Here is a 23874-nt window from a genome sequence, read left to right on the forward strand (position 1 = left end):
TAACATTCTTAAACCAAGATTGTCTTAGGTGAACTGGATGTATGGTCACATTTTCTACAGGTTTTAAAACTATAAAGAAAAGGAAAATATTAACACAAATTTCAGGACAGTGATTAACTTGGACTCAGTGAGGTTGTCATGAGGTAGAGACACAGGGAACCTTCAAAACTTCTCTCTCTTAAACAAGGTGTGAGTATGTGTGTGTACAGGTATATATATACATGGTTAATCTATTGCTTTTCAAGCTACATGACGCATTTATATATTCTATATAAAGTCATTAATAAAGTTTTATAATTATGATTAAAAGAAATTACAAGACCCAAAATTAAGGTAATAGGCCCAGGTATAGTGTGGACTTATGCTTGTCATTATGATAAAGAGTTCAAGTCATTGATTGGTCTTTGAATATATCCTTTTTTTTTTTGACAGGAAATAATATTTATCCATGGGCATGAATAAGGGAGCAGAGCCAAGTTTCTCATGAGGGCAGGGCCTGCCATTTGTCTAGGAAGCCATCATGAGGAATGTATTTGACCACAAAGTCATCTAGGAGGAGCCACTTTTCAGCCACCATGTCTTCAAATTCATCTACATTAAATTTAGTAAAGCCCTACTTCTTGGTGATGTGATTTTTCTGGCAGTCAAACTTGAATTTGGCCCTGTGTAGGACCTCAACCACATGTTCCTTGTTCTCCAGCTTGGTAAGGATGGACATAATGACTTGGTCAATATGGACCCTAGCTACTGTGCCCTGGGGGTTTCTGAAGGCACCCCACATATCTGTCTGTATGGTCCCAACACAAGACAACATCTTGTTGATAGGACGACTTGGAAGAGGTGGAGGCGCCCTTGAACATGAAAGCCAACTTTGCACAACTTTTCACCATGTACTTGTTGGCAAAGAGGAAGCCTCCAGGGCTTCAAAAGAGAAAAGTTTATATTAATCTGACACCATGTGGCCACATGGTATAGAAACTCACCACTTTTGCCTTCTTCCATTCCAGGTCAAAGATGTGGATCTTGCCTCAGGGATATCTCTGCAGAAGTGAGACTTTGATTACAGATTTTTTTTGTACAATGCCGGTGACATCAAACAGGGCAGTGACCCATGGCAACACCACCATCTGTGAGGGACCAAAAAGGAAAATTGTTATATTCATATTTTTTGTAATGTCTTTGTTTGAGAAGTAATTCTTTTATACAAAAGTACCACTTCTTTGGGCTATAATTAAAAAATAAGTCTTAATACTAAAGCAGAAATTGTTCTTTGGGTACAAATATGAAGATGCTTGGGTTTACATACTACAGATATAACACAGACAGACATTCAATTAACACTGAAGAGTAGGATGTTGAGGTGCCTGGATGGCTCAGCCAGTTGAGCATCTGGTTCCTGATTTCAGCTCAAGTCATAATCCCAGGGTCCTGGGATCCAGCCTCCACAATCTGCATGGACCTGGGTTTGTTTTTTTTTTTAATTTTTTAAATAATTTATTTATTTTTGAGACAGAGAGAGACAAAACATGAGTGGGGGAAGGGCAGAGACAGAGAGAGACACAGAATCTGAAACAGGCTCCAGGCTCTGAGCTGCCATCACAGAACCCAACATGGGGCTCGAACCCTCAAAACACGAGATCATAACCTGAGCCAAAGTCAGACGCTTAACCGACTGAGCCATCCAGGCACCCCAGCATGGAGCCTGCTTGAGATTCTCTCTCTCTACCTCTGCCTTCTCTCCTGCTCATGCTCTCTCTCTGAAATTAAACTAAATTAAATATTTTTTAAAAATAGAATGTTGATTTTCCTCTTCTTCTTCCATCCCTTTTCCTTAAAGATAGTGGCATGGCCAGGGACCAAAAATGTGGCAGGATAAAGGATGTGGCAATGTAGTTGGGATATTGATTTTACATATAAGAAGGTGAGCAAGTAACTACATATATCAGTCATAATGGAAGTCAGGTTCTAAATGAAATTCAAGGCAATGTTAGCTTCTAAGGTGAGAAGAACTATTTTGGAGAACAGAAAAGCAAGTACACTGGGAGGTACAAACGTCACATGGTGTTCAGTGGCCATTTGAGGTTTATTCTCTGTATTGGTTTCTTATCGTTGCTGTAACAAATTACATAGTAGTTTAACACAAATTATTCTCTTAAATGCTAGAGGTCAAAACTCTGAAATGAGTTTCACTGGGCTAAAATCAAGGTGTCAGCAAGACCATACTCCTTTTGGAGGCTCTAGGGGAAAATCTATTTCCCTGAATTTTCCAGCTTCATTCTTTGATCATGATCCCTTTCCCCTACCCCCACCCCTTCAAAGCTAACCATGTAGCATCAAATCCTTGACCTAGTTTCTTTGCCACATCTCCTACTCTGCTATGTCTGAGTCATCAAGTCACCTTCTCTGAATCTGATTTGAGACATGGGCATCTTTGGTGGAGAGGATTGTTTTTTTCCATATGCTAGTATTCTGAAGTGAGAGCAGTAAGCTTCTGGGCGAGGAGGGGGAAGACAAGCAGGAAGCAGAGGACTTGGTTTTACCAGTACTGTAATTCTATCAACCCAGAGGGAGAAAGGGAGAAAGGGAAAAAAGGGAATTCTAGTGATGGATCTTAAAATCTTAAGCTGTAGAGGAAAGGAAGAGAAGAAAGATCTGGTGGAAGTGGAAGGGAGAACTATTAATGAGATAAGGCCAATGGGCTAAGGATTTCAAGAAGGTCAAAGAACCACTGAATCAGATGCCTACAATAGACTAGTACTAGATGCAGGAGTCAAGATTTCAGCAGTGTTCATTCCTGATGTGGATGAGGTCACAGGTGTGATCACAGGAAAGGACAGCAGAGGTGGGACAAAAGAACTTTTAGAGAATGCAAAGGTGTCACTTCCAATTATTCTAGGAAAGCTGCAAAAAGGAAATTCATCAAATAAAGGGGGCATGGCTGAAGTTTATCAACAAATGCAGCCCATGGGATCAGACTAAAAAAAATTTTTTTAAGGCTTACTTTTCAAATCCTGTACATTTGGCTTATTAGCAAAGCCGAAAACAAATTGGGTATTATTAGAAAATCAAATCATTCTGCCCTAGATCTTTTTCATGGGCTACTAGTAATCTGGGTTAGTGTAATGGACTAAATTTTGTTCCCCAAAATTCATGTGTTGAAGCCCTAATCTCTAGTACCTCTAAATATGACTATATTTGGAGATTGGGCCTCCAAAGAGGTGATGAAGTTAGAATGAGGCCAATGGACTGGGCTTTAATCCCATCTAACTGGTGTCCTTATAAAAGAAGGAAATTTGGACATCCAAAAAGAGAAACACCAAGGATGCGCTTGCACAGAGGAAAGACCAGATGAGGACACAATGAGTAGGCCAGCATCTATCTGCAAGTTAAGAAGAGAGGCCTCAGGAGACACCAAATCTGACACCTTAATTGTGGACTTCAAAGGCTCCACAACTGTGAGAAAACCCCTGTGGCTAAGCCATTTAGGCTGTGGTATTTGGTACGGCAGCCCTAGCTAACTAATGTACCATTTTTTTGTTTTTTTTTTTTTTTAGATATTACTTAGAAAATGTTCCTAATTTTAACAGTACTTTAGAAAGATTTTTCTATCTGGAAAGTTCTTTTCTAGGATCTTAGAATTCATTCCATCTTCCTTCATCTTCTATTCTCTGAATCTTAATGAAGAGGGCAGTGAGAAGTATCCATGTGAGCAGAGGAGAGGTCACCTATTCCCCAGTGACCATCAGACTTTGCTGCGATCTGCCTGGATGCAAGCTCAGTACATGGAGAGAGACTATGTTGTGAAATGCTCATCAGCAGGAACACACACCAGGTCTTTTCCATAGTCTGTTCCTGGAAAAGTTTGAGTGCAAGCTGGCAGTAATTTAAGAGCAACCTAGGAGTCCAAGTTCTTTTCTGCCTTCCTTCTACCACATGTCTGCCTTGTGGCAATTGATTTTCCATTGGCAGGCAGACAGAGGTTTTGTCATATTTGAGCTAAGGTGCTCCTGCTCAAACATCCAGGAAAACAGCAGGAGTAGAAGAAGAGGTTGTACAGGTCTAAGCAGCAAGAAGTGAAACATGAAAAGTAAACATTCTATAAAAGATGGCCTAGCAAGATGACCCATATTCCACTACAAAGACTTTAAAGAGGCAAGTTTTTCTATTTGAAAATATTATAATGGGAACATAATTTCATGTTGTTGTCTAGTTCAACTTTTGTTTCTTAGCTACCATGACATTAATTTGTGGATACCTTTCTACTCTTTATGATCTTGAAGTATTTACAGAAATCACCAAACTTTTGGCCATCAAGCAACTTCTGGAGTTCACGTAGGAAAGAGAGAGAGAGAGAGAGAGAGAGAAGAAATTGGTCAGTAACCACAAGCTGAGAGTCTTGGTGTTGTTTACTTCCCACGTCACCAATCTGACTCATCACTGGTAGCAGAAACGTTTTGTAAGGATCTGCACCTGGTGTACTCAGTTGAAGCAAGCCACCTTCATGGTTCACTGTGACAACCTTGAGCACAACATTTGCAGCACCAATAAGATAGCACACTTCATCTTTATGGTGTCCCATGAGGCCTTTCCACTATTCCATCAGCTAATGCAGCAGGTGCAGAACATGTCTGGATGCTCCATTTGATGCCCAAGAGTTTGTGTATAAAGAGGAGTCCTTCCATAAATGCCTCCCATTGCCAAAAATACATGGCAAGAGAAGTGCATGCATTAGAATGCTTTCAGCACAAAGAGGTATGCATGTATTTTTAAACAAATAACAGAGTTAAAAGTATAATTATTGTTCCTGCCTCCTTCACATTAGAGTCTCTTGCACTATGAGGAAACACCAATCTTAATATGTTACACAAAATCATAAAACCTAAACCCTTCATTTTACAAATGAGGCCCAAAGACTCACGTCCAATGTCACATGAAAGGTCACAATGATTTCTAAATATTCGATTCAACATACTTGCTGCAAGTTTATAGGCCCTATATTCCACAAGTTCTGATTCAGTGAGCCTTTGTAAATCTACATTTTATGTGTAAAATCTACATTTTAACACATACCCTTGGTAATTCTATGCAGGTGAGACACACTGGGATAATGAAGGCCAAGTCTGTCAGTGGTATTTCCAGGGGCAGCAAGCTACCTGTGGCTTCACTATCCCAAAGATCTCTTGTTACATGTAGCTTCACAATAACACTCTTGTTTAAATCAAAAATATTTGGAACTCATGTTGGATCATATCTGCTCTAGTGTGGCTCACAGCCAACTAAGTAGTTTATGTTTATTTATTCAGAAAGCAGTAAAGAGATATTAAAAATAACTAGTTTAGGGGCCCCTGGGTGGCTTAGTCGGTTGAGTGTCCGGCTTTCGCTTAGGTCATGATCTCGCGGTTCGTGGGTTCGGGCCCTGCGTCGGGCTCTGTGCTGACTGCCAGCTCAGAGCCTGGAGCCTGTTTCAGAGTCTGTGTCTCCCTCTCTCTCTGACCCTCCCCTGCTCATGCTGTCTCTCTCTATCTCTCCTAGAAATAAAATATTAAAAAAATAAATAAAAATAACTAGTTTATTTTTAGAAGTATGAAATTATAGTGATAAAATAGTAAAATAGGTGGCACTTGGAATACTAGAAGAACTGCATTAAAGCAAATGTCTTTAAAACAGACAAAGTTAGAGTTGAAAAATACTTCTCCTTTTTCCTCCAAAGTACCAGATTTAACCAATGTCAGCTGATCAGCACAGGAAGGGACAACAGGGCAGAGGGAAGGGGCTGGTGTGGGACAAAAGTAAGATACTAACCCAGGAGTTGGCCAATGTGGCTATTGACTTCAGCTGTTCTACTAGGTAAATCAGGGTTTGATTTACTCTTGTGTTGATCATCCAAGACTGAGCCTTGGCAAACATCTTCTATAAAAAGTCAGATAGCAAGCATTATTTTAGGCTTTACATGTCATGATCTTGGTCACAACTATTCAACACCACTGTGGTAGTGAGAAAGCAGATACAGACAACATGTACATAAATGACACAGTGGTGTTTCAATAAAATTATTTACCACAACAAAAATAGCCAGAATGGGCCTATAGGCTGAAGTTTGTCTACCTGAGTTCTACTCTTAGCAACATGATAGATAAAATATGGACATACATCAAATTTAAAGGCATATCATAACATAATGTAGTCATTACATTGTAAAGAACACATACACACAAAATTGAGGAAATATTCTGCTAGTATCCTAAAACTATCATCCAATTCAGCAAAAAGTCTCTCATCCCTTTCATAAACCAATGAAGTTCTGATAAACATCAAAGCTGTTTCACTTTCATCTTATTTGCCAAAATACATAAAAATATCAACAGACATGGGGTGCCTGGGTGCCTCAGTTGGTTAAGCATCCCACTTCGGCTCAGGTCATGATCTCACAATTCATGGATTCGAGCCCCACATTGGGCTCTGTGCTGACAGCTCAGAGCCTGGAGCCTGCTTCAGATTTTGTGTCTCCCTCTCTCTCTGCCCCTCCTCCACTTGTACTCTGTCTTTTTCTCTTGCTCTCTCTCAAAAATAAATAAGCATTAAAACAATTATTTTTAAAAAAAATTATCAAGAGACATATATGCCAAAACTACACTTCTTAAAAATAAATATATCTATTCGGAATCCCTTTGTCTCTAGTTTTTTGGTCAGATATAAAAACAATGTTTAAAATTAGCTGAAATATAGTCACATATTTTTTTCTTCATTTTGTCTTCCTTTCTTATTTTTAAACATTAGTACTTAGAATGCTTATTTCTAGTACTTATTTTGCTAATTTACTATACAAATTTGTATGCTTTGATCAAGAAATACCAGAAAAATTCAACCTGTCTTCAAATGTAAGAAAGTCTCTTGGCTTGCATGACTGGAAGTCTAGAAGATTGAACAGATTTCAGAGTTGACATTATCTGTGTCTCTGGCTCCTGCTGTTCTCCCTCTGGTGTGTGACTTTCTACTGAGGCTGGATATGAAATGACTACAGAACTTCTGGGCCACACAACAACCAGAAGGAGATAGAAAACTCTCAGGTTAGGGAGGATGCACTTCCCCCATCATCTTCAGCAAACCTCTCCTGGATGCTTATTGGCAAGATGGATTCGTATGACAATTTCTAAACCAACCTCAGGCCAGGGTGGTAGGTTTAACCACAGACCCACCCTGGAGCCTGGGTGGGATCAGCTTCCACTGAGACACCGTGGACTGAGTCAGGCATGGCTAGACACCTGAACAAAGGGGTAAAGCAATAGATGAATGATAAAAGATCACTGAAGATAGCCACTACTGTTTATTTTCCATTTAGCTTTTCTATTAGTTCTTACTCCCTCTGTAGCTTGCATCTCAACTGAGAAGTCTTTTGAAACCTTTAGTGAAGAATTGCTCAAAAAGTTTACAACTTGAATAATTGAAAATAGTTTCAGATACTTAACTGTGAACCTGGTAAGCACAGCAAGCAAAAAGCTTGAAACAAACTAAACATTTAACAATGTTGAAGAAATTACAGCATTGAAATGTTATAAATACATTTGATGTGGAAAGTCATGAAATACTGAACAGAGGAAAAGGCATGTTGTAAAATAGTATTTTAGTGTCATACAATAAAACAAACACTACAGGGCCTTAAAAGAAAACAAACAAAAAAACAGGTTGTGTCTATAATCTTCCCAGGCTGGGGAACCTAAAGCAGTAAGGAAATAATTGAGCAGTATGTTAATAGGGGAAAGTGAGGTGATTTAAATGGTTAGGGGGAAAAAAATAAACCAGATCTAGTAATTAAGCTTTGAAAGTTAGTCCTCTGGATATGATGGAACACCTCCACTGTCTATAAACAATTAGTTACAATGAGCCCCACAGCTCACTGATCAGGGTCTTCAATTAGTTCCAGTAGGGGTCAAAGTTCATAGTCTTTAATGAACTTCGACCAGTCAGAACCAGTTGTGATGAAATACGGAATTCAATTTTTGTAGTTCCTCTATAAGTATAAATATTCTTTTTATATCACTATCAACCTGTAGCTATCAACATCCATCCAGGTGCACAAGAATCACACTAGCATTTAAAAGAATTTAAATTTAAATTGGAGAACTGGATATGCAGGTGATGAAAGATGAGAAATCAGAGAAAAATGAGATGACAAATTAGAAAGAGCAGGAAACCACTACCCAGACCCTAGGCTATAATTACAAAAGGAAAGGTGGTGACAGTACAGCCCAAAGGCCAGCGTCAGATGATGGAAATTAGTACATTAACAGTCCTGTGACACAGAAACTGGAGGAGACTTTGCTCAAAGCAGAAAGAAAGGGATAAAACGTGCTGGCTTCTCCTTTCTTCCTGACTCCAAATTCATGAAGGCTTCTCATTGGTCAAACCCTGATGAAAGCTACATGATGTGGCAATGGGGGAACACAGGAAGTGTTGTCTTCACTGGACGTTCCATCCTTTATATATAGAGAGAAGAAGGAATGTACCTCACTGAAAATAGTTGGGGCCTGGTACAGAGAACCTGTCAAGAAATGTGTATGCAAATACATTTACAAAGATGTTGCTAGAAGGCCATCTACATGGAAGAATACTAACCATTTTTTCTTATTATAGTCTTTTTTTCTATTTAATTATATTTTCTGTATTATTTCTTCAATAAGTATGTATTATTAAAGTTATTTTTTTAAAGGTTACAAGTTATTTTTAAGAATATGTATTAAAAATGGAAGTAATTATTGGAAACATTTAGCCAACAAATCACTGCTGCTTTCATAAATCTTCAATGTTGTTATTCATGTCCATGTTGTCTGGAGGGCATGTACATGTAATCCATCATAAAAAATAAAGCCAGATTCTTCAGACTGGAATGTTTATAAGGAGAAACAAGTCTTTTTTCTATTGTTAGCTGCCTCTCATAATAAAACATAAATGTATTATTGTGTTAACAACCAATCTCTTACTCTTTAGCAAGGCTCCCATCCCCTCCAGGGGTAAGGAGTGGAAGTAAAGAAGTGATTAAAGGGAGGAGAATCTCATTGTGTCACAGTTCTAATGGTTCAAATATTTTCTCTGTGAAAGTGATGCTGGTGGACAAAAATTCCTTTCATGTACTTACAGAAGACACCTCACAGTACTGATCAGGGTCTTCAGTAAGATATTTGGGAGACTTCTCCAGGAAAAAAGAAGCTGGCAGATGCCATTTCTCCCCACTCTCCACCAGCAGCCTAAACACATAGACACCTGTGGGAACCACACCAAGCAACACCACCAATCCACCTAACTTGCTAACACCACTAGCTCTGTGTGCTTATGCAGATCTGCACTTTCCCACCTGCCATGCTTTGGTCCTACCATGCAGACCTACCTCTCCAATAGGTCATTGGTTAGAGCTGATCCAAAGTGGTGCCACAAGCCTGGCAGGGTACAAGCAGCCCTGAAAGGGGCCAGCACCACTCCAAAGTAACTCCTACCCTAGAAAGAAGGGAGAGTAACAACACATGACACACACACCAGTCAAACTGAGGCTCTACCAGTGGGCTGGGGGCAGACGTGTGGTCTGACTGCAGGCTGCACCCACCAATAAAACTTCTCAGGGCAAAACACAGGGAAAGCACCCTGTATTTTGGTGCCCACAACATCTCAGACAAATGCATGGTCTGACTCAACTCAAACCCATGGTGACTCACTGATAACACAGGAACGAAATGTTGCCCACAACAGGCAAAGAGAGCCACTGCAGACAACAGGGCTGAAGGCAAAAGCGGCTCAGCCACAATAGTAGGGCACCCATGCAACACATAAGAGATATCCCTGAAACACCAGATTCTAGTGAACAGTGGACAATGCACTGAAGATATAGCTGATTTTCCTAACACCTAGAAACAGAGAGTTAGACAAAATGAGGAGACAGAGGACTATGTCCCAAATAGCACAGCAAAAGACCTAAACAAAATATAGATAAGTAATATGTCTGATGGAAAATGTAGAGTGAAAGTCAGAAAGATACTCACTGCACTTGAGAAAAGAGGGGAGGACCTCAGTGAAACCCTTCACAGAGAGACAGAAAACACAAAAAGAACCAAACAGAGATGAAGAACCCAATAACTGAGAAAAAAAATACACTAGATGGGCTGGAGGAGGCAGGGAAGATGGCAGAGTAGGAGAACTCTAAGCTTGCCTCATCTCATACAACTAGATAACATTCACATCAGCATAAATAACCCACAAAATGACCTCAAGACTGGCAGAACAAACTCCACAACTCAAGGTAGAGAAAAGTCCACGATGAAGAAAGTAAGAAGGGTAAAGATGAGGTTTGAGAGTGAAAAAGTCCATAGGCATCCCACTGGGGAGGGAGCCGAAGGTGAAGAGAAGGCTGAAAAACAGACTCTCGCTGGGGAGACTGCATGGGCAAGATGAATCCCCAAAACATTTGGCTTGGAAAGCAACAGGGACCAAATCTCATGAGTTCTTACAACTAGTGGGACTTAAAAGCTGGAATTTTAAAGATTGGAGGGTCCTACTCTGGAATAGCCCAGATGGCATTAAGAACGGGAGTCCTCACCCTTAAAGAGACGGCATAACAAAGAGCCAGCAGAGATACAGCGGTTTGAAAAATGTGTGGGGCAGAGGCACTTGGAAAAATTCATTGTATGAAGCCAGCATTACCCTGATACCAAAATCCAAGTAAAAAACACTACGAAAGAAAGAAAAGGAAGGAAGGAAGGAAGGAAGGAAGGAAGGAAGGAAGGAAGGAAGGAAGGAAGGAAGGAAAGTACAGGCCAATCTCTCTCATGAACATAGGTACAAAAATCCTCAGCAGTAATTAGCAAACCAAATCCAACAATAACTTAGAAATAATTATTCACTACCATCAGTGGGATTTATTCCTTGGATGCAAGAGTCGTTCAGTATTTGCAAATCAATCAACATGATACATCACATCAATAAGAGAAAGGATAAAAACTATATGATCATTTCAGTAAATGCAGAAAAAGCATTTGACAAAATACAACATTATTTATGATTAAAAAAAACCTTAAACAAAGTAAATTTAGAGACAACATACCTCAGCATAATTAAGGCCATATATGAAATGCCCACAACTAACATCATACCCAATGGTGGAAAACAGAAATGTTCCCTAAGACCGGGAACAAGACAAGGATGCACTTGCATCAACATAGTACTGGACATCCTAGCTAGAGCAGTCAGGTAAGAAAAATAAATAAAGACATTCAAATTGTTAAGGAAGAAGTAAAATTTTCACTGTTTGTGAATGACATACTACACACAGAATACCCTAAAAATTCCATCAAAAAACTAGTAGAATTGATAGAATTCATGAGGTCACAGGATACAAAGTCAACGTACAGAAATTCATTGCATTTCTTATTGCTAAGAATGAAGTAGCAGAAACAGAAATTAAGAAAACAATCCTATTTACAACTGCACCAAAATGAATTAAATACCTAGGAATAAACTTAACCAAGGAGGTGAAAAACGAGTACTCTGAAAGCTATAAAACATTGATGAAGGAACTGAAGATGACACAAATAGAAAATATTCATTCCATGCTCATGGACTGGAATAACAAATATTGTTAAAATGTCCATATTTCTCAAAGCAATCTACCAATTTAATGCAATCCCTTTCAAAATACCACCAGTATTTTTACAGAACTAAAACCCAAACCCTAAAATTTGTGTAGAACTACAAAAGACCCCAAATAGCCAAAACAATCCTGAAAAAGAAGAACAAAACTGCACATATCACAGTCCTAGATTTCAAGATATACCAAAAAGTTATATTTATCAAAATAGTATGGTATTGACACGAAAACACACAAATCAATAGAACAGAATGCAGAGCCCAGAAATAAACCCATAATCATATGTTCAATTCATCTCCAACAAAGGAGGCCACAATATACAATGAGAAAAAGACAGTCTCTTTAACAAATGGAACTGGAGAATTAGATAGCTATATGCAAAACTACAAAACTGTACCACTTTTTTACACCACAATATGTACAAAATACTTAAATATTTCCAAAAAAAACTCAAAATGAATTAAAGACCTAACTGTGAGATCTAAAACCATAAAAATCTTAGAAGAGAGTACAGGCAGTAATTTCTCTGACATTGCCCATAACAACATTTTTCTAGATATGTCTCCTGAGGCAAGAGAAACAAAGGCAAAGATAAACTAGTGCAGTTATATCAAAATAAGAAGGTTCTGCACAGCAAAACAAATAATCAATAAAACTGAAAGGCAACCTACTGAATGGGAGAAGATATTAACGAGTGACCTATCTGATAAAGGGTTAGTATCCAAAATATATAAAGAACTTATACAACTCAAGACAATAACACCATCAAATAATCCAATTAAAAATGCGCAGAAGGAGCATCTGGGTGGCTCAGTCAATTAAGTGTCCAACTTCAGCTCAGGTCATGATTTCACTGAGTCATGAGTTTGAACCCCACATTGGGTTTTGTGCTAACGTCTCAGAGCCTGCCTGCTTCAGATTCTTTGTCTCCCTCTCTCTCTACCGCTTCTCTCTCTCTCACTCTCCCTTTCTCAAAAATAAACATTTTTAAAAAGTAGGCAAAAGACATCAACAGACATTTCTTTAAAGAAGACATGCAGATGGCCAAGAGACACGTGAAAAGATGCTCAACATCACTCATCATCAGGGAAATGTAAATCAAAACTACCATGAAATACCACCTCACATTTGTCAGAATAGCTAAAATCAAAAACACAGGAATCAACAAATGTTGGCAAGGATGTGGAGAAAAGGAACCATCATGCACTGTTGGTAGGAATGCAAAGTGCAGACACTGTGGAAAATGGTATGGAAATTCCTCAAAAAATTAAAAATATAATTACCATATGACCCAATAATTCCATTGCTGAGTATTTACCCAAAGAAAATGAAAAGACTAATATGAAAAGACATATGCAAGCTTATCACAGCATTATTTACAATAGCCAAGATATGGAAGTACCCCACGTGTCCATTAATAGATGAATGGACAAAACAGATGTGGTGTATACAGTGGAATATTAGCCATCTAACTATGGCTAATGAATGAAATCTTGCCATTTGCAATAACATGGATGCCTCTAGTGGACTTCATACTAAGTGAAATAAGTCAGAAAAAGGCAATTACCGTATGATTTCACTCATATGTGGAATTTAAGAAACAAAGAGATAAACAAACAAAAACCAGACATTTAACTACAGAGAACTGATGGTTAAAAGAGGAGAGGCATGGAGAGTTAATATAACACTGTATATTAACTATATTGAAATTTAAAATTTAAAGCACACACACATGCACACACGCACACATACCCAAGTGGGAATGATATCACAGGTTCTCTGTCCCTCTTCAATGCAAAGACAAATATGAATTTTCTACTTGTTAACGTTAGACACCTTAAAAAAGTCAATTTGATTAGCAATAATCCCACTCAAAAGGGAGACTGAAGGAAACCAGGTCTACTTGGCCTGCTCCTGGGCAGCAGCAAAAGATTTTTTGTCCCACATGAAAAGAGTGTGGAGTTCAAGAAGGATAAACCATTTACCCACTTCTCTACAGAGGTTTTGCCTTATAGTTTTGTTAATTTTTAAGTCCCGTATAAGATGCATCCATATTAAAATTTTGTCACATACACATACACACAACACAGATAAATCTTCTGGTCTTAGCCCAAATCCTGCTTTGCACAATGGCCCTTAGCAACATTACCTCATCTGGATGGAAAAAACTGAGAAGGGTGCTTGCTTTCGTGTTCAGCTTAGAGGTTTCTTCTCTCAAAAAAGAGTCACACTTCCCCTCTAAGTAAGTTAAAGTCCTTTTTGTAAAGTCCCATCATCCACTTTGCTGCTTCTTTCAGACCACATTCCACACTGTTAAATATCCTGATGTTACCCATTAGATGCAAGTCTCCCGAGAGCAGATGCTACCCTCTCTTGTTCGCCCTTGTAACCCCAGTGCCAGGTACTCTACCACATTTTAGGGGAGATAATGGCCCTTCTTTCATTTTCTCACATGGCTGCCATTGTTTGCATGAATGGAGTCAGATATCCTAATTTCTCTCTTACAAAAATATCTCCTACCTTAAGAAACGTGATAGGAAGATTCACTCCTTCACATCCATACCGCTGCTATATCATGCATGGTAACACCTACACTGGTGACTTGAAAGTTTGGACCAGATCTAATGATTTTTTAAAAAAATCTTAACAGATAATTAAGACTTCACAATGTAGCACAAATCAGCATGTCAGAAAGAATTACTAAGATTTTTATTCTTTAAAAAATGCAATGTGAAGGGAAGAGCGTTGAGAAGTGAGCAGAGGCATAGGCATCAGAGGCAAATTGAAGAGGAGCCTGCTGGCTGGGACAAAGGAGAATTTTTAGATTATTACAGGCAGTTTTGGCTGGGATTTGAACACTTACTGGTTTGAGAGTGCTTGGAAGAAAATCAGCAGCCTGTTATTACTAAAAAATAAAACTACAAGATGTGAGCCAACAGCACAAAGTACTAATCATGAATACCTAGAAATGTGTCTAATTTTTCATTTAAGAGTAATGTGGAAAATGTCTAATGGAATGTACATTTTCAGAATCTCATATTTTTTCCTAATGTCCTTAATTTTCCTCAAGCAGAGCAAAAGTACATTTAAGCCACTGTTTTAAAGGAAAATAATTTCTTATTAAAATGTTTTTCTCTAGCTTCCATATCAGCTTTATGTACCCTCGGATACATGAATATTTGGCTCTTATTTTCACCCTTTTTTTCCAGAAAGAAAACTGTATTGGTTTTCTTTAAACACAGGGTCTCTGCTACGTGAACTGTGTCTTTAAAAAACATTTTCATTTCACATAAAACTGCAGACAAAAAAGACCCTGCACAGGCTCTTTCAAACAACTCTGTAGAATTTTCTTTCTTTACTTGCCTTTTTCCTCTTGTGAACCCAGGTGCTACTACCAATACCTCCATCTGCCTTGCAAAACTAAAGATCTGGTACACTCACTCCTCTCCTAGGTATTTGGCAAAACTCAGAGAGAAGACTGTGCTTTTTCACAAGCCATCTTGCATGTTCTCTACATCACTCACAGGCAAGATGAGCATGCACTTGGGTTTTTCCACTCCTCATTCCCTATCTCACCAGCTGACTTTCCTCTTTGACCTTCCTGGGGGTAGGAGAGGCAAAAAAGGCTCATTTCTACAAGCACAAGATTTGGTCAGAAAGAAAGGCAGTGTCCACAGAGCAGTGTCTCCCTGGTGACAGGAGAGACAGGCAACTGAGAGATGCTATGAAAACAAACGCTTGAGAACAAAAAATAAATTCGAGCACCAAGGCAACCAGGAGGCAAGTAAATGGGCTATGGGCCAAGATGAATTAGGAACTTAAGAATTAGGAGATAGTAGTGAACGTGCTGCTGGGCTTAGTCTCGACAGTCAACACCTGCACAGCAAATTGGGTCTGTGCCAGTTTATTATCAGCTCTGACCCCACAAGTCCCTGCTTAAAGCAAAAGACTAAGGTTTCCTGCCTGGACTGGGAATTATGTACCCGTGAACTCTAGATCATGTCTCAGCTGCCTGAGTGTAGTAGGATAACATTTTTAGAAATTTAAGTGAAGTTTGTCCCCCAATCCCTTGTTTAAAATCACACAAAAATCTTTAAGCAATTAGTCATGAGAATATATAAAAACTTTACTAAATCTTGTTTCAAGAGGAAAGGCATATAACATACTAATTCAAAGATCATTAAGAAATTCATTAAGAGTTGGGATGCCTGGATGGCTCAGTCAGTTAAATGTGCAGCTCTTGATTTCGGCTCAGAGCATGATCTCACAATTTGTTGAGTTCGAGCCTCAAGTGGGGCTCTGTGCTCGTAGCTCAGAGCCTACTTGGGATTCTGTGTCTCCCTCTCTCTCTCTGCCCCACCCCCACTCACTTTGTCTCAAAAATACACAAACATTTAAAAAAAAGAAGAAGAAGAAATTCATTAAGAAATTTATTGGAAAAAAGAGTGCCCAGATCAGTGTTTCTCAAGCGTCACACTACTGATATTTCAGACCTGACAATTCTTCATGTGGGGGGCTGTCCTGTACAACACCACTGGGTTCTACACACTAGATGCCAGTAGCAACTGCTCACTCCTCTCACCTCGCAGTGACAATCAAAAATGTTCACAGACATTGCTGAATGTTCTCTAGGGGCCAAATGTGCCTCTCTCTGAAAAATATAGGGGCACATCATCATTCATTGCCTCAAGTCAAAAAGAAAAAAATGGTTGGTAAAATTTATTAAATTCTTCACAGGTATCAGCTGAGTATGTAGGTGACTGGTTCTCAGAATAAATTTTAATTCCATTAAAGTTCCTTGGGAAATGGCTTAAACATTTCATCAGAAATGTTATTTTCTCTCTGTGAACTACATCACACAAAAGATCTGTCCCAGATCAGATCAGATTTGGGACAATTTTCTTTTACAACCTCCATGACACACTTTTTAATATTCATTATCCTTTCTGCATTTAGGCAAACACAATGACAGTTTTTCACGTGTGCTGCTTTTGAGGGAAGAGAGATACAGCATGAAAAAAATCAGGTAGACAAATTTCTAAATGTTATTATTAAATGCCTCACGGGAGCAATCATAGCAAAGTTAAAGTACAAAAACCAGACCTTCTTTTGTAAGAAAGAGGCTTTTTAAAGATCGAAAAGCTGTTGAACACAAAGTTTGGGAACTTGGAGAATAGAAAAAAATTTCAAAATACGGTATTTACATACACAGGGAAAAAAAATGGTCAGAAGAGAATCAGACACAGGCAGTTGTATAAAAGGACTCTATTTCAACTAGAAGTAAAACACAGACATTGGAGAGAGGACAGTACATCAAGAGAAGCACCCAGATTCCCCCAGGCAATGGAGGCAGCTGTAAATACATGAACTAAGAAAGCTACCCATGCCACTCCCAACCCCACCTGCCACCATCAGCCCCCAGAGGAGCATGGAGTCAGGAGGCACTGAGAAGAAAGCTAAGTGCTGGTGTCCAATTTCTGGAGAGGAAGAGGTCGCTGAGTGGGGGTAAAGTGACCCTCCAGCAGAGAGCTAGGGGACTGAGCAAGCAAGGTTTAAATGAAAGTCACAGCTAAATCATGGAGGAACTTACAGCCCCACCAAGAGCCTTGGTTGGTTTGACCCATGGCCCTGCCAGAATGAGTGGGTTACAAAAGCAGTGGATGTGCCAACAGTAGATGCAGCAAGAGCAGAGGTGCGAGAAGTAAGAAAGAGGACAGAGAACAGGTCTCAGTACAAGGCTGTAATATTTTATTTTTTTTTAATGTTTTATTTATTTCTGAGAGAGAGAGAGAGGGAGAGAGATGAGCAGGGGAGGGGCAGAGAGAGAAGGAGACACAGAATCTGAAGCAGGATCCAGGCTCTGAGCTGGCTGTCAGCACAGAGCCCGACGCAAGGCTCGAACCCACGAACCGTGAGATCATGACCTGAGCCGAAGTCGGACGCCCAACAGACTGAGCCACCCAGGCGCCCCAAGGCTGTAATATTTTAAATGCCTCATGGTAAGAACAAAAGAGAGCCCTGAACTCTCTAGGCAAACTATACTGACTCCTTGTCCCTCCTTCCTTCCTGAGAAACTCAGGAAACCACATGTCATTTAAACACTCGAAAAAAATTGCAATTTATTTTCCTATAAAGTTATTATAAGCAGAAAGTGAGGTCCGAACAGAACAGGACTGCAGCAAAGACATTCCCAAATATGTGCACACATACAAATGTGCATTTATAAACATTTAACGCATCAAGAGAATTTAAGGCAATTATAGAAGCTATAGAAGAACAGCATAAATCATAGTTTGTTAAATCTCAGAAATGAGATAGTGACAAAAGAAAGCTGACAGAAGAAAACTTAGAAATAATGATAATAAAACATGTCAGAATTTAAGACATACACAAGAACAAATAATAATGCCATACAAGAAATAATAGAGTAGAAGAAGAACATTTTAAAAGCCAAAAAGAAAAAAAAATTCATGGTTTACCGTCTCAAATATGGTGTGGAGATGTTCACCTCACTTGTCATTTTAGCAGGAACTCCTACAATGCTACCCATGGAGTTAAACTGGCTTTAGGTGGAGGTATATACATTTAACCATGTTCAGAAGTTATCCATCATTGTTCTTTTTTGAACTTTGAATTTTGTCAAATAATTTTTCGGCATCTCTTTTTCTCTTTATTTCGACTAAAATGATATTAGCTGATCTTCCAACGTTGAGCTTTTACACTGCAGGAAAACAACTTCATTTGGTAATAAGGTCTTTACTAATGGGCTGATAAATGCCTAATATTTTATTTAGAGCATTTTAATTTAATGGTCATTATGAGACTGAGCAGTAGCTTCATTTTTGGGTTCAAATTGATTTCTTTTTTTTTTTTTAAATATTTTTATTTTATTTATTTCTAGGAGAGAGAGAGAGAGAGAGAGACAGCGTGAGCAGGGGAGGGTCAGAGAGAGAGGGAGACACAGACTCTGAAATAGGCTCCAGACTCTGAGCTGGCAGTCAGCACAGAGCCCGACACGGGTCTCGAACCCACTACGGCGAGATCATGACGTAAGCGAAAGTCGGATGCTCAACCGACTAAGCCACCCAGGCGCCCCTCAAATTGATTTCTTTATTTGACACACAATGCTACATTAATTTCAAATACACAAAACTTTGCTGGGTTTTGAGATCAATTTACTTCATAACAAATTTGGAAGATTTATTTTTAAACCATGTTCTTGAACAGTTAAATACTATGAGGATAAACTAATCTTTTTTTTTCTTTTAATTATTTTTAACATTTATTTATTTTTGAGAGACAAAGACAGACAGAGCCCAAATGGTGGAGAGGCAGAGAGAAAGGGAGACAGAATCTGAAGCAGGCACCAGGCTCTGAGCTGTCAGCACAGAGCCCGACATGGGGCTTGAACTCACAAACTGTGAGATCATAACCTTAGCTGAAGTTGGATACTTAACCGACCGAGCCACTCAGGTACCCCAGGATAAAGTAATCTTTAAAGTTTTTGTAAATTCTAATGTTAAACCATCCGGGCTTTACAGTGGAGTGCTCTTTGATTTTTCTATTCCATCTCTGTTAATTGGTCTAGTTAGGTATTCCATATCTATTGGAAAATCATAATACACCAGAAATTTATCCATTTTAAATTTTTGCAGAGTGTTGTGCAAAGTAGTCTTTTATAAGCTTTAAAAGCTTTCTCTTTCTGAACTTTTATCTTGTGAATTCAAATTTTGTGTATTTAAGTTTCTTCTTTAATTTCTGGGTTAGTTTGGCCAATGACTTGTCAGTTTTCCTGATTTTTTTCCCCAAGGAACCAATTTTTGGAATTATTTATTAGTCCTCCCTTTTCTGTGTGTTCTAATTCATTATTTTTGGTTTTATTTTAATAGTTTTTTTCTTCTGCTTTATTTTTTGTAATTTTTTCTCTAGATTTCTGTGTAAGGTGGATAATGTACTTTTATTCAATGCCTTCTGTTGTCCTGTTCTGAATATTACTGGCTATGAAACCACATTCTGGAGATCTAACCTGATACAGCAACTTAGAAGAATCTTACAAACCTGCATGGAGGAGGGGCTGAACTGAACTACAGCCATACCATTATGCAGTCATGAAAATAAAGGAGTTAAATCTATATGGGTTGCCTGGCAGGAATTTCCGTAACGATTCATTTCGTGGCAAAAAACAAGGTGTATAAACAGCTATATAATTTTCTCTAAGACAAACAATGATAAGCCTTTAAATACATACTTAAACATGATTACAAGTCAGTAAAAAAGGACTGGAGGAATAAAAGTTATCTGAGGGAGAAAGAAAAACATATAAAGGTAAGAATGCATACAGAAAAAAATGTTTCAAAAATGCAACAAAGAAAAATAACATGATCACATTTATAAATATGTGAAAATAAATATAAAGAGGAATACAAAAAGATGGTCACTAATATGTCCAATCCTTGTGTCCCAAAATGGTGTGATTTTAGGTGTTTTTAAATTTTTCTTTGCATTTATTTCAAGAAAATGAGAAAATAGCAAAAAAATCTTTATAATATGGGGAAAGTGTCTCACACTTAGGTTCAACCCAGTTGATCCTCATTTCCACCAATATACATTTCTATATTTCATGATCTTTCTTATTTTCCAAATAGATTAAAAATCTCTCAAAAATAAGCTTTCTACCTGACCTGATGAGGGATTAACAGCTTGGCAGAAAGTGGTGAGAGTAGTTTTTCCTTTTTGTTAGGAAAACCGCAAAGATTTAGAAAGTGATTTAATAAGGATATTCATTTTTAAAGTAATAGGAATGAGTAATCCTTCCATTAATCTCAAAAATGCTTAAAACTGTATTAGAGTTCCATGAAAACTGGAATTCCACAAGTTTAGAGCAGTATGGCAAATTACAAAAGATTTCAAGAAGCATCAGAAAGATCATGAAAGGCCTCAAAACTAAAATTTATGGGGCAAAGTTAGAAGACAATATTATTCAGCAGAGTAGCTTAAGAGAAACTGGTTAATCATTTTCGCATCTATAAAAGCCCCTTACACAGAAGGAGAAGTCCAGCTGGTTCCAATTTCCATTAATGATGTAACCAGAAGTTGGGGGTGGGGGCAGGGATGGCAGCAAATAAGACGGACTAACTACAAAGACTCCAGCGCCAAGAATTGTCAAACGGGATGAGTTACTAAGAGGGGTTGTGGGATTGTTTCTTCCTTCTCCTAAGGGCACTTCCCTCATCCGCCTGGAATGGTTTAAATGCAATCCAGCCTCAAGAGAGGTGAACATCTCCATGACTTACAGGCTGCTCTTGTGCTGTATGTTGAAGACAAATTCGAAGGGTAAATTTAAAGCTTAAACAATTACATTCCCTTCCATCACTCTCCACCCTAGTGTCCAATAATGGAATATTTACTGTAAAGGTTTATGAGGCAGTGTGGCAAAGATTGGCTCCAGCAGGCAATTTAACAGAGAATGGAGCATGGAACAGCATAAACCTGGCTCCACTACATAAGATTTCAACAAAGAAATTTCATTGTGTCCTGTAAACCTAACTAAAATGTTTTTGCTGGCTTCCTCAACAATTTGTTTTACGTTGGACCATTCTATGGATACAGGATCTTAAAAGCAGCTGTAGAACAGAGCTATTTTTGCAAGGTGGTGATCTTATTTTGCAACTATATTTCATCAACAGTTGCTTGCTTTTATCATTTGTATCCTGAATATTATTCAAGTAACAATAAAGAAGAGATCAAAGATTATCCCATAGCACTATGGGTTAAGAATCGAGGACTTTTCACAAAGTGATGTGGAAAAACATTAAAATCAGGCTGAGAAATTGGTGAAGAGACCTAAAATGTCTTAGAAATAGCCAGTATTTAATGGATACTAATTTTTTTATTAATTTAAAAAAATTTTTCATTGTGCTAAAACCCACATAGGATTTAGCATCTTACCCGTTTTAAGTGTACAGTTCAGTGGTGTTAAGTATATTCACATTACTCTGCAACAAATCTCGAGAACTTTTTAATCTCTGTAAAACAAACTCCATGTAGTCAACAACTCCCAATGTCCCCCTTCCCCCGATTCCCGGCAATTATCATTCTTTGTTTCTGTGTTTGACTTCTTTAGATACTTCATAAAAGTGGAATCATAACAGTATTTGTCCTTCTGTGACTGGCTCATTTCACTTAGCAAGGTATCCCCAAGGTTCAGCCACACTGTAGCCCGTGGCAAGATTTCCATCTTTTTCATAAGGTTGAGCAATGTTCAGAACATCATGCTCTTGTCTTTCAGCTCCAAACCCACCCTTTTTTATACTGATTCAGGCAAATGGAGTGGTGACCGTAAATCCAATTTCTGCTACCCCCCCATCCCCAAACTCCCTGCTAGGCTTTGTCAAGACGGGGTGCTAGATGGCGCAAGCTAGGCTGGAGAAGGAGGTAAGATTGTGCCTTCCTGATCCTTACAGCTTTTGTGTAGTTCCAGTGCACCCCAGCAACGTTCTCACCTAGCCAGGCACTTCCTTCCGGGGCTGTACCAGCAGCCGAAAGCGGTTGGCAGTTTTTCTAACACCTGCAGGGCCAACCTCATCACAACTTTCTCGCGAACACCAACACCAACTGCTGAACAGCCCCCTTCCAGCCACTTGAGTTGCACCTCCACAAGCCCCATCTCCAAGGTTCTGGCTTTTAGGAATTTCAATCTCATGACTCTAGCCCCCAGCTTTAGCTAAGGGTGGGAAAGGCTTCCCACAGCTCCCATCTCTGAGATACACAGGTATTCTCTTCTTGCCTCATCAGTCATAGTCACAGCGTTTATAACTTCCTATCTCGTTAACAATTCTCTACGTTAAATTCACTCTGTTCAAATAGCTGGTAGGGTCTCTACTGCTGATAGTACCTGAACTGATACAGAAATCATGTGACAAAACAAAAAAAATGCCACCTGAAATTCCAGCACAGGCATAGTCAAATAACTGAGCAAATCTATTCAGTTCTATAGTTCTATTCTAAAATAGAAACATAGATTATAGCACGCTATGGTAAGCTACATTAAAAGGATATGCAGTTTGGTAAGGGAGGATGAAAATAAGGCCACTAAGCCCCGAGAGGAGCTGTCAGGAAAGCAGAGAGAGGACACAACACACCTGTGCATGAAAGAGTGCCAGGGAAAGGCTGGTTCAGGCCTCAAGTCTCCACTGCGAGATTCTAAGGCTGCACTATCAAGTGTTACACCTGCACCTGCTCTCCTCTTTAGGTGTTTCTCCGCCATCAACCCCAAAGTCAGAAAAACAAAAGGTTCATGTGTGTTCTATCTCCTTCATGTTCTGAGGTCCTCAAGAAGCAACAAGGGAAATTTTGTCTTATCTTTCACTTTGTACTCTTCCAGCACTGACAAGTGCCTGGCCTAAAGGAACTTAGTTACTGGTCATCAACCATCTAGGCCTCTGTTTGCCACAAAATTCATTCATATGGGACATGTAGATGAGCTGCTGTAGGGATAAGACCATGGATGCTCATTGGAATAATTAACATTTCCTGAACAAGGACTATGTGCCAGGCATTGTCCCGATTGCTTTAATTCTTTTAATATTTTTAAGAGAGAGATAGAATGCAAGCAGGAGAGGGGTAGAAAAAGAGGGAGACACAGAATCCAAAGTAGGCTCCAGGCTCCGAGTTGTCAGCACAGAGCCCAATGTTGGGCTCGAACCCACGAACCACGAGATAATGACCTGAAGTGAAGTCAGACTCTCAACTGACTGAGCCACAAGGTGCCCCACGTCCTGCCTGCATCTTATCCATTAACTCCAATTCCTCAACAATGTCCTTATGATCATGGTCACCATTTGGGAAATATTCAAAGAAATTAGGCTCAAAGAGAGTTAAGGAGCTTGCCCCATGTCCTACATGCAGTATCTAAGTTTCATCCAACACAGGGCCTAGGGTGTTCTCTACTGCCCCACACTACTGCCCGTTTTTATGTAAGCAACTAAAATTTCAACAAAGTATTCCTACTGATTTATCTTTTTATACTGTGTCAGCTAAAATAGTTAAAAAATAAAAATCTACTATTTTCCTTTATATATAAATTGGCTTGAAAGTAGAAACTTCATTTTTTATAATAGTATGTATAATGTAAAGTTATTTATTAAACTTTTCCAAGACTAGTAGACTATTCTCACAGTAATATTATGGCAATACTCAGTTAAAAGAAAAAAGTGCCAGGGCACCTGGGTGGCTCAGTCAGTTGA

General features: G+C 38.8%; 1 pseudogene; it reads right to left on the minus strand.

Moving 5' to 3' along the window:
* Positions 1-481: 481 nt before the first annotated feature.
* Positions 482-22295, minus strand: LOC120226606 (annotated as a pseudogene).
* Positions 22296-23874: the final 1579 nt, after the last annotated feature.

This window comes from Hyaena hyaena, unplaced genomic scaffold (genome assembly GCF_003009895.1).
Source record: "Hyaena hyaena isolate Hyena2069 unplaced genomic scaffold, ASM300989v1 scaffold_1771, whole genome shotgun sequence".
Lineage (NCBI taxonomy): Eukaryota > Metazoa > Chordata > Mammalia > Carnivora > Hyaenidae > Hyaena > Hyaena hyaena.